Genomic DNA, 12,810 nt, shown 5'->3' with positions numbered 1-12,810 from the left:
TGGAATGGGGTCCTGGGTGTACACCCACCACCGGAGTGGAAGAATGGCAGGCGCATCTTACAGATGACTAGTCGATGGTCAGAGGGCAGATCAGCTCCACGGTAGGTCCTGGTGTCAAGGACATGGGCTCGCATCCGCTGGTCCGTCACTATGTAGTCCAGCAGATGTTCTTGCTTGGACCCGGCATGCATCCATGATGTTGTGTGGATGCGCCGATGCCGGAAGAGCGTGTTGGTAATTACAAGCCCATGGGCTGCACAAAAATCTAGCAGCCTCCTACCGTTGTTATTGAGCTGATCTGGCCCATGCCTTCCAATCACTCCAGACCAGGTGCCAGCATCATGACCAACTCAGGCATTGAAGTCACCCAACAAGATGACTCTGTCCCGAGTGGCCACTTTAGCCAGCACCTGTGACAGGAGGTCATAGGAAGCGTCTGACTCATCGGCTTTGCCTGCATCCCTCCACAGATGTTCGTCTTCGGTGGGGGCATAAGTAACCACGACCACCACTCCTCACCTCCGGTTGATGGGAAGGCGAGCCCAAATTATCCTGGGGCTTACAGCTTCCCACACCTCACTGCCACGCTCCCACGCCCCCTTCATTCTTTTGTTCAGAAGAAGAGCCACACCCTGTTGTTTGGCAGTCTCCTGCCCCGAGTAGAGGACTGTCCACCCCTCATGGTGACAGGAGCCAGAACCGGTCCACCAGACCTCCTGAATGCCACATAGATCCAGGCGGTACCGGTCCAGCTCCCGACAAAGGAGTGGCAGCCTCTCCTCCGCAGTGAGCGTTCGAACATTCCACGTGGCCATCCGCAATGGTTTTTCGTTGTTTCTGGAGGAGCCCCGAGGGTGAAGATTCAATCTCCTGGCTCCGCCAAATGGGGTTTGGCCAAGAGACGTCATAAAAGCCTGACCCCCCGGGGCCTCCGGCACAAGCTTATTAGTTACAGGTTTATGTTTAATTCGTGGTTTCGTGGTAATTAATTGAAGGTGGAGGGGTTACCAGCCCCTCGCACCCGTCCAGAGCCCCCGTTTAGCCACTGTGGTGGTCACAGACGCCATGAGGGGAGAGGCCAATGGGCATTGACCCTCCCCCCACAGCACTGCCCACGACAGTGTTGCCCGTCCGGCTCCGCGAGGAGGTAAGAGGTTGTTTTGCCGGACCACACACACTCACTCTCAGACACACACACACTCACCCTCACACTCTCAGACTCAAACACACATACACTCACTCTCAGACTCACACACACACACTCACGCTCACACTCTCAGACTCACACACACACACTCATTCTCACACTCACACACACACTCACCCTCACACTCTCAGACTCACACACACACACTCTCAGACTCACACACACGCACACACTCACTCTCAGACTCACACACACACACTCTCTCACATTCTCAGACTCACACACACATACACTCACTCTCACACTCTCAGACTCACTCTCACACACTCTCAAACTCACACACACATACACTCACTCTCACACTCTCAGACTCACACACACACTTTCACACTCACACTCTCAGACTCACACACACTCACTCTCAAACTCAAACTCTCAGACTCACACACACACTCAGACTCTTCACCTTACAAAATGTACATTCCTTGCTCAGCTACCCCAGGTAGGACTCAAACCCACAATCTCTGGCTTAAGAGGCCAGTGCCTTATCCATTAGGCCACTGGGGCTACATGTAGCATGATGAAAATCTGGCTCATGTACAGAATTCTTAAATCAACTCACAATAATAATAATAACAATTATATGGTTTTTCCCCTTTCGTCCCCTCTGTTTTATCCATGTTGATAATTGTCACCAAGGTCCACTGATTTAAAACTATCTTCTCTTGGCACAGTGCCATTCTGGCTTTTCGTTATGATTCCCTTTCTTTTTTTCGGTAAAGTCACGTAGGTAAAACAATAAAATAAAATAAATGAAAACAACTAAATAAAATCACGACGTGAAGGCACAGTTATTTTTCTGTGCCTTTTTACACCTGTTAAGGGAGGCTTGTGTTGCCTCCGAAACGTCGTGATTAAATTTAGTTGTTTTCATTTATTTTATTTTATTGTTTTACCTACGTGACTTTACCGAAAAAACAAAAACTATGAATCCTTGCAGCCACGAAAACTTCAAATCTAGAATTTTCATTATCAGATTCGTAAACTTGACATCTTGATTTTAATTCTAGATTTGAAGCTTTCGTGACTGCAAGGAATCATATTCTTAGGTTTTTTCGGTAAAGTCACGTAGGTAAAACATCAAAATTAATGAAAATAAAATAAAAACAAAAATCAGCCGGAGACTTGTGTTGCCTCCGAAACGTCGTGATTTTAGTTTTTATTTTATTTTATTTTCATTAATTTTGATGTTTTACCTACGTGACTTTACCGAAAAAACCTAAGAATATCTTGATTTTACAAAACGACCAGCTTTTTCTCAGCAACCCCAGGTGGGACTCGAACCCACAATCCCTGGCTTAGGAGGCCAGTGCCTTATCCATTAGGCCACTGGGGCTGCATGTAAGATGATGAAAACCTGGCTTATGTACAGACTTCTTAAATAAACTCACAATAATTATAGAAATGGATATGTATTTTCCCCTTTTATTCTCTGCTTTATCAATGTTGATAATTGTCACCAAAGGTCACTGATTTCAAACTCTCGTCTGAATGCATAGTGGCATTATATTTTACATTCTGTTTCTTTCGGTAAAGTCACGTATATGAAAAATAAAAAATAAAATAAAAAATAAATCACGACGTTTCGGAGGCAACACAAGCTTCCGTCATCAGGTGGAACAGCCACAGCAAAATTACTGTATTGAATAGAGAGAGCTATTTGTGACAAGCGATTATATAGGGCAAAAGGGGGGGAGGAGCCAGGGAGGAGGGATGCAGGGGGGGGGTGCGCCGTGCGGAGTCGGCGGCGGGGGGGGTTAAGCTGAGATAAGCTGATTAATGACGTCATTTTAGGACGCAGGAGTGACCGGTGTGTGGACTTGGGGCGGAAGTTAAGCCGATAAATTTTATGAATGGAGCCACCCTCCCCCAGTTCCATTTTTGAATGAAACATTGCCCGTCTCCTCGCGGCGGTTCTCCCCCCCCCACCACTAACCCCCCCTCTACCAACCCAAACCCACCGCTCCCATTGTTTGGCGCGCCCAAGCCAATGGGAGGGCTCTGGTGGGGCGGGGCCATGCACGACAGACAGACAAATAATCCCTGGTGGGCAGTGTGGAACTGTTGTTCCTACCTGTAAAAGCTTGAACTTTCACAACTGCCGCCCTGCTCTCTCTAAAAAGTGTATAGATCCACCTTTGCTCTCCTCCACTCTCCCCAGTGCATTCTGAATATCGTCCACGTCTCCCAATCAATGCATGCGATATGCGAGTCATGCAAGCACTTTAGCTGCTGCAGAATGAAATTACATTTGACGAAAGACTTTCAATTTCTCAGAAAGAGACATTCTTTACAATCAGAAAAAAAACAGCCGACCAACCCTTAGGACACTCAGCGGGCCACTCAGGTTTGCCTCTGGCTGATCAGGGACCAAAAGTGACAGAAGAGATTCCAGCAACACAATTCAAAGTTGGCTGTAGGGGAGGTAGTTTGGAAAGAGGGCTCCTCCATGGAATCTACTGAGGGATACAGAGGCATTTACAGGGATAATTTTGAAAGAGCTACACATGTCATAGGCGTCAAAGCTAAACATATATATATACAACTATTACTATTTTTATTTTACCAGGTAAGGCTCACTTAGCTATGTAGCTTAGTTTCAGAAGCGACCTGGCCACAAATTATACGAAGTGGCTTATCATGTGGAAATTTACAGCAGCCAAATATTTAAAATGCACATTGATTTTAAATGTGGAGGGAAAAACCGGAGGACAGGGAGAAAAATCCACGCGGCCACGGGGAGAGAGAGAGACACGCAACCTAAAAATATACAGCAGGCGTCAGGGTTGGGATCGAACCCACAATGTCCTGTATACCAGGCGAGGTAGTTAATATTTAATCACTGTGGTGCCTCACCTATTTCATTACTCAACCGAAATGTGGGGAAGAAAAAAAAGGTGTTTACTGTGACAATACAAAAAGAAAATAACACTATGTAACACGATTTTTGTTCCTTGGTAGTAAGTGTTATTTCGTAATTGCTTATACCTAAAAAGTATAGAAAATGGCTATTATTCCCCACAAACTTTGCTTTTGTGACCAGGACAGTGATATTTTAAAATGTACATATTTTCAATGAGAAAACGGGCGAATTTGTGTCCTTTCGTTCACATAAAATCAGAAAAAAACAGCATATGAATCAAAATGTACATGTAATTATACTATATTAATACAAAATTGCTACTAAAGATTTAGAAGTGAGTAGTTTTTTTAGATTGATGATTATGCTGTAAATCACTTTCACGAATCAGCCCCCAAATGTAGTCTCCCATCATGTTCTCGTTATACTGTCCTTGGTAGCGGCATTCAAAGTCCAGTATATCCTGGTAGAAGCGCTCGCCTTGCTCCTCCGAGTACGCTGCCATGTTCTCCTTGAATTTATCAAGTTTTTGACCTTATCAAGTTTTTGACCTTGTGATTGCCCAGGAAGCCACGAGCCACTGCGACAAAGCTGTTCCAAGCCACTTTCTCCTAACTAGTGAGCTTCTTGAGGAATTCATTGCACTCCAGGATCTTCTTTATCTGTGGTCTGATGAAGACACCAGCTTTGACCTTTGGCTCAGACAGCTTCGGGAAAAAGTCTTGAAGGTACTTGAAGGCTGCCGACTTCTTATCGACACCTCTGACAAATTGTTTCATAAGGCCCAATTGTATGTGCAGTGGTGGCATCAGCACCTTCCGGGGGTCCACCAGTGACTCCCACTTGACATTGTTCCTCCCCACAGAAAACTCGGTCCGCTGTGGCCAGTCCCGACTGTGGTAGTGCGCATTGGTGTCCCAGCTGTCCCAAAGGCAAAGATAGCAGGGGAACTTGGTAAAAACGCCTTGGAGACCAATCAAGAATGCCACAATTTTGAAGTCTCCGATGTTCTCCCAGCCATACCCATCATACTTCAAGGCATCCAGCAAGGTCTTGATGCTGTTGTAATCCTCTTTGAGGTTCACCGAGTGAGCCTGGGGAAGAGACAAGTACTTGTTACCATTATGGAGCAGCACGGCTTTGAGGCTCCTGGATGAGCTGTCAATGAAGAGGCGCCACTCATTCTGGTTACAGGCGATTCCGATTGTCTCGAACAGACTAGTCACATTGTGGCAGAAGCAGAGCCCATCTTGACGGGTGAAGAAGCTGCAAAAAGGTTGGTGACGCTTTCTCTGATCTGCGACTTGCACACTTTCATCCAACAAGTTCCACTGCTTGAGCCTAGACGTCAAAAGTTCGGCATTGGACTTGGTGAGACCAAGATCTCTGATCAAGTCGTTGAGGTCTTTTTGGTTGGGGTAGTATGGATTTCTCTCCTCAGCTCCACCTCTGAAATGGTCACCTGGATCTAGAACGCCTTCCTCGCTCTCTGACTTGCTGCTCTCTTCTAAAGACGGCTGCTCTCTCTCCGGAGGAGTGGGTACGGGGAGACCATGGCAGCGTGGCACCGGGGCGATGGATGAAGGAAGGTCCAGATACGTGATAGTAGGTGCATTCTTGCCAGTCCGACGTTTGAAAGGGTCCACCATGCAGAAGTAGCAGTTGCTTAAGTGGTCAGTGGGTTCCCGTCAAATTCTTGGGATAGCGAACTTCATGGCACTCTTTTCTCCTCTGTACCATCCTACAAAAATACATTTATTTCACCCATGACTAATGTGTAAGAGATTTTCGCAACATTTTTTCATATATGATATATGTTTTCAAGAACACTCAAAATTGTAAAACATTAAAAATTTAAAACTTTTACAATTTTAATTTTTTCATCAAATTTTATAACATAAAATTCCAAGCAACAATTGTCCATCTTACCTTCCAGAGTTTTTTTGCATTGCTCGCAGGTGAAATGAGGTGCCCAGGGTTTGTCTTGATCCCTGACAGGCATGCCGAAATATGCCTTGTAGGCCTCACACATCTTAGCAGATGCCTCCACAGAGTACATTTTCGCTCTTGTCTTGATCAATTGGCCGCAGACATAGCAAAATGCGTCTGCTGGATGCTTGCAGCCTCTTGATGCCATCTCAGAATAATGCAGATATGTATCCACTTAGGCAGCTAGAACTAAACTCAACTGGTGGGCTTAAGGCCCCTGTATTTATACTACTAATTATATTACTGGAAAGTTCTAGAATGTTCTATAAGTTACTCCAAGTTTACTCTGCACTGAATCTATCTGGTATATTCTGGAAAATAGGTACATTTCTAAGTATCACCGTCCTGGTCACAAAAGCAAAGTTTGTGGGGAATAATAGAAATTTTCTATACTTTTAGGCATAAGCAATTACGAAATAACCCTTACTACCCAGGAACAAACAAAAAAATATTCCACAGTGTAATCCAACCTGCTCACCAAAAAACTGTCGAGAGTGAGGGCTCCATAATTTATGTTGCCTAAGGTCCAAAAAACCCTCAAGGCAGGCTCTGAATATTGGATTACCGTAATTTATTTATTTTCTACAGCAAGGTGTAACACAATGACTGCTAACCACTCTTGACATTTGGAAATTCATTCCTGCTGATTCAGAGTAGATTTCCATCTTCACAATCTACAGTTTTCAGAGAATGTAAAAAAGTCGCTAATGGAATTCAAATGCACCCAGATTGTCCTCCATAAGGCCAATGCATATGCTAATGGTGCCTTTGGCTCGACACCTTCTGTGGATGCACAGATAAGTCCACTGTGCCGAATTGTTTTGTGCTGTTCACATTAAAGTTTTATCTTAGCAAAGCTGGGCATGTAAGAACGTAATGTACTATGCAGGGAAAATTTAGTAACAGCATAGGAATCATCATAATCACTGTCGTCACCATCGTTATCACCAGCCCTGGTTTATCCGCTGCTGGATAAAGGCCTCTCCACGTCATCACCTTTCGTCTCATGGTCTCGTAGTTCAATAACGCATTTAAGTCTTGCACATGAGCCGATCTCATGGCAGTCACCTCCCTGGGTGTGTTCTCTCCTTTGGCTGCCATTCCGACAGCAGTCTCGTCAGCCAGCCATCGACCACAGACCGACGCTGTCCCTTCCCGATGCTGTGCAGCTGATGGATGCCTTCATTTCATCAAGGTTTGGTTACTGCAATGCCTTACTTGCTGTCGTTTCTAAAAAAAAAAAATCTATAAAGACAGCACTATATTCAAAAGTCAGCTGCCTGGGTTGTAACCAAATCTATATCATTCGTTCCTGCACTGGCTCCCTGTAAAGTAACAGAATCGACTTTAAGATTATTCTTCTCACGTTGAAGGCCTCGAATGAGTTGGCTCCCTAAATATCTCGCCAATCTGCTCACGTTTTATATTCCACTGCAAAAAATTTGATCTGCCCATTCTGGTCTAAAAATCTTTTCCGAAAGACCAGACTGTGTTCTATGGGAGAAGATGGAGCTATCTGCAGCATGGCTCCGCAATTGGTCCATTAGGGGAGTCTGAGTCTTTTATGCTTTTTAAATCGCATCTTAAAACTCACCTGTTTTAATTACAGGCTTTATGGACTAAAACGAAACAAAAAAACTGAGACTTTTTTATTTTACCAGGTAAGGCCCACTGAACTATATAGCGCTTTTTCAGAAGCGACCTGGCCACAAATGATAACTCAACGAAGTGACTTATGTGGAAATTTATAGCATCCAAATACGTTTTAACACATGCCTAATTGTGGATGGAAAAACATGAGTACCCGGAGAAAAATCCACACGACCACGGGAAGAAAGAGAGAGACATGCAAAGTCCAAATATACAGCAGGCGTCAGGGTCGGGTTCGAACCCACGACCTCCTGCATACCAGGCGAAGGAGTCAACATTTCACCACCGTAGCGTCCCATATCTTAACAAGCTTAATGTAAAGCGTTTTTAGGCCTTGTGCGAACTGTGCTGTGGAAAACCGAATTTATTATGTTTTATTAGAATTCTACCGATGTGTCCTGCCGAAGCCCACTTAATTTCCATAACATTTAATACGATGTTACGAATTTTTACATTTCGTTTTTGATCAAAGTGAGTCCCCCTTTCTGTCTGCGGTTGTAATTCTCAGCATTCACCCCCCACCCATGCTGCCTTGCAGCAAGCTCCACGTGTTTGTGTCAGTGCACCGATTAACAGCTTTGTTCGTAGAGGAAACATTGTTACGTTCATTTTCATCATCAAATAAAATTTAACAAAAGCACTCCACGCCACTCTTGCTCGCCTCATTATTTAATGACGTTGGTGTCGATCCTCCTGCAATAATTAATAATAACAATTACGATTTATTTTTGATAGAGCGCCCTTCAAGCCAGGGCGTCTCGTAGTGTTTTTTTACAGGCGATAAAAAAGTAGTTAATTAAAAGTGTGACTTTAAGAACGGGGTTAAATAGTTTAAAAGACACGAGGTTAAATTAAATAGACAGACATGTAAAGAAGAACCCGCTAGAATAAAAATGGAGGGCGAGGAGGGAAGAATGAGTCGAGGAGAAAGGGCACGGATTTGTACGTATGTATGCTGACTTATTTTGCACCGTACGTAGCCAACCGAGTGAATGAGAGGTGCGCAGGGGAAATGACAACAAACTAAACACAAAAAGCAGTTCTAAAGAAATTAGTTGTCAATCTAGATTATTTAAAAAGCATAGTTTCAGTGGCGTCCTAATATCGGATGGAAGAGCGTTCCCGACTGCTGCAGAAGAGCATCCGAAACCGCGCGATGCAGTGACCGTCTTTGTTCGATGCCTAACCAAAACCTGCTGCTCCGAGGATGACCAGAGTTTGTGTGATGGTTTATGCTCCTTGATGAAATCAGTGAGGTATTGTGGTTAATTTGTGACAAGGACTTTATGTGTATAAAGGAGTGATCCTGCGGAGAAGAGATCCGACCCTGACGCCTGCTGTATATTTCCTGTAATACATTACCATTGGTTGTTACAATGACTGCCATAACCCCACCTGTTATTGCTCTGTCATCACCCAATGTGAGGTGGCCAACACCGCTACGCAAGGCGGGTCCCTGGCGACCGCGCGGGTGTGTATGTGCAGATGTGCGTGTGTGAATGTGTGCAGGTGTGGTTAGGCGAGTGGCTCGTATTCGAAAAGGTTGTGACTTCTAATCATTGTTAGGGGGAGTTGACGCAGGCCATCATCCCCCCGGGGTCGATCAAATATGTATCGCTCTGTGGTGAAGTCGTCAGTGATTGCCCTGGCCCCCACCATAGAATCGTGGAATTTCCACCTTTGGCTCAGGGCTGTGAACAGGATATGGGCACCGACCACCTTGATGCTCGTTGGAGCAGAAAACCAATTTGGGATTTATTTCAAAATGTGAACAAAGCAGTGTAGAAAGTACTGCGTATCTCACAATTAAAGGATTGGCTTAGGAATTAAATTTGAGTTTCCTCTTCAAGGGTTGTGTAAAAAATATAAAGTCGATGCACTCTTAATCGACAAAGAGCTGCTTTTGAAAAACTAACATTGCCTCAGGCTACGAATATAATGGCAGTGAACAGTTTTGGAAAGTTCTCCCCTGTGCGTTCTGAGTGAGAGAGGCCTTCCTTGGTGGTCTGGCGGCACGAAAACACATTTGTTTGTGTTTTGGTGCGCTTGCGGTGGCGAGATGTTAATTACCTCCGCTGGTATAAAGGAGGACGTTGGTTAAATCCCAACCCTGATGCCTGTATATTAGGAGTTTGCGTGTTCTCTTTCCCGTGGTCACATGGATTTTCTCCAGATCCTTCGGGGTTTCCCTCCACAATAAGAAACATGCGTTTACAGCATTTGGCTGCTATAAATGCCCTCATGATGATAAGCCACTTCGTTGAGCTATCATTTGTGGCCATGTCGCTTCTGAAAAAAGCTATACATCTCAGTAGGCCTTACCTGGTAAAGTAAAACTAAATAGATTTATATTCTTGGTTCTTTCGGCAAAGTCACGTAAAAGGGAAATAATACAATAATAAAAATATATTACATTTCTTTTATTATTTCCCTTCTACGTGACTTTACCGAAAGAACCAAGAATATAAATCCCTGCAGTCACGAAAGCTTTTAATAAAACATTTAATAAGTTTAGTTTACTCAGTGGTATCAGTGAATTGTGCATCCTTGGAGAGAAATGTAAAAAAAACATATCAGAGCAAGATCTAACCTTTTTTCAAAAGTCAAAGAGCATCTGTAGAAAAATAAAACACGTTGTAATGAATATGCATTACGAAAGATGTGGTTTTGCGATTAATAATGGATACATTCACACCTGGGTCTTTTCCCTGTTGTACAAACTGTTGTACCTACAAACGCGATTTCGCTGTGTGTGCGCGTACAATATGCTGCACTCATAGAGAAAAAATACTAATGGCTCATGTGCCGAGTGAGTACGTAATAAATATCAATTACTTATCCAGGAGGAAGACTGAGTCATGGGACTGTCACGAGGGTCGTGCTGTATTCCGTTTTTATTTTAAGACGTTTTCAGCCAATTAACTATAAGTGTGTTTATTATGCAAGTGGAAGGAAACCGGAGGACCTGGAAAAAATGCATGCTGGGCAATGCTCTATCCCGCTGACGAATCAGTGCACCTCTGACATAACGTGGTCATTTGTTTCTCCATATCACTCTTCTACCGCCACTGTAATGGTCACTGTTCAGGTAAACTTCACTCATTGACTCCTTCACCCATGTTGAGGACTCAGTCAATTTGTCTTATTATTAGTGTATACAACCACTGCACTGCAGGTCACAACAACACTCACCCGCGCACTCACCACACTGCAGATCACAACAACACTCACGCACTCACTCACTGCAGGTCATAACAACACTCACCCACTCACCACAACAACACCCACCCATGCACTCACTACACTGCAGATCACAACAACACTCACCCACTCACCACTGCAGGTCACAACAACACTCACTCACTACACTGCAGATCACAACACTCACCCACTCACCACTGCAGGTCACAACAACACTCACTCACCACACTGCAGGTCACAACAACGCTCACCCACTCACTCACCGCACTGCAGGTCACAACAACACTCACTCACTGCAGGTCACAACAACACTCACCCACTCACTCACTACACTGCAAATCACAACAACACTCACTCACTCACCACACTGCAGGTCACAACAACACTCACCCACTCACTCACTGCAGGTCACAACAACACTCACCCACTCACTCACTACACTGCAAATCACAACAACACTCACTCACTCACCACACTGCAGGTCACAACAACACTCACCCACTCACTCACTGCAGGTCACAACAACACTCACCCACTCACTCACTACACTGTAGATCACAACAACACTCACCTACTCACTCACTGCAGGTCACAACAACACTCACCCACTCACTCACTACACTGTAGATCACAACAACACTCACCTACTCACCACTGCAGGTCACAACAACACTCACCCACTCACTCACCACACTGCAGGTCACAACAACACTCACCCACTCACCACACTGCAGGTCACTGCAATCGGAGGTACTATCCACTTAGCGTATTGGGCTATTGCACGCCTATGGTCAGCAACTGTTTAGTAATGACAAAAATAATACGTGGCCTGAATTTCACCTGCGGGAATGCGTGATGCACCCACTGGGAAGTTCTATGCTTTCCAATTGTCTATTTACATTTACAGTACCATTAATTACAACAGACTTCATCACTCGCAATTGGCCAACTGCTGGACCTACCGACTACAGAATAGGGAAACTCACTACACTTCAGACAATCTGTACTTTAACTGCTGGCGTGAGTATATTAACTCCTCCAAAGTTGGAGTCAGAATAAATATGAGCTCAACAAAAGGCATGTAACAACAAGTTTGCTTCACGAGTGTGAGACAACTATGGAAAACACAACTGGAAAACACAGCAGAGTATATACCACAGAGAGCCAATTAAAGTGTCTAAATTATGTAATCAAAAGGTGGGGGAGAGCAGGTTAGATTGCTTGGAATAGCTGGATTTGACAACGCAACATACAAAGTATAAAAAAAAATGTACCAGGTAAGGCGCACTGAGCTATACAGCTATTTTTCAGAAGCGACCTGGTCACAAAAGATAGCTCAACGAAGTGGCTTGTCACGTGGAAATTTATAGCAGTCAAATACTCTAAACACATGTTTCAAAATTTGGAGGGAAAAACCAGAGGACCCGGAGAAAAATGAACACAACCACAGAGAGAGAGAGAACACGCAAATATACAGGCGTCAGGGTTGGGATCGAACTAACGACCTCCTGCATACAAGGCGTGGGAGTTAACATATGACCACATAAGCAATGTGTCTCAAGCAAAACACGATTAGTGAACGCTCACTGCCTGCTACGACATTTTTGTATGTCGAATTTATTTCGCACCGTACGCATGCATCATAAATAATGGAAATTAGCCAAGTAGATGTAACGAAAAACTCGAAGCACACGAAGATGCGTGCGAGAAATGGACTACGGAACACCCGCAGGGTATTTACATACTGCTGTCTTTTTAAAAAAGTCAGGGGCCTTGAGCAGAACGTGTCATGGCCAGAAGCGACGGTGGCTGCTGGTCGATAATGATGACCGAGTGGCGGCCAGCGGAATGAAGCCAAGAGGCATCTACTGGAGAGATGGAGTGAGGGAATCAACTCGTGTGC

The 12,810-nt window shown here is 44.5% G+C and overlaps 1 protein-coding gene and 2 non-coding genes across 3 annotated transcripts in view; all 3 read right to left on the bottom strand.

The window, feature by feature from the left end:
• LOC144936141 (glutamate receptor ionotropic, NMDA 2C-like) overlaps positions 1-12,810 on the bottom strand; it is a 215,704-nt gene that overhangs the window by 160,194 nt on the left and 42,700 nt on the right. The window lies entirely within an intron of this gene.
• Positions 1,642-1,714, bottom strand: TRNAK-CUU (transfer RNA lysine (anticodon CUU)). Its single transcript has one exon. It is a non-coding gene; the product is annotated as a tRNA-Lys (tRNA).
• TRNAR-CCU (transfer RNA arginine (anticodon CCU)) lies at positions 2,471-2,543 on the bottom strand. Its single transcript has one exon. It is a non-coding gene; the product is annotated as a tRNA-Arg (tRNA).

This window comes from Lampetra fluviatilis, chromosome 1 (assembly GCF_964198595.1).
Source record: "Lampetra fluviatilis chromosome 1, kcLamFluv1.1, whole genome shotgun sequence".
Classification (NCBI taxonomy): Eukaryota; Metazoa; Chordata; class Hyperoartia; order Petromyzontiformes; family Petromyzontidae; genus Lampetra; species Lampetra fluviatilis.
Note: the sequence above shows the minus strand (reverse complement) of the source record. Positions and strands in the feature narration are given on the sequence as shown.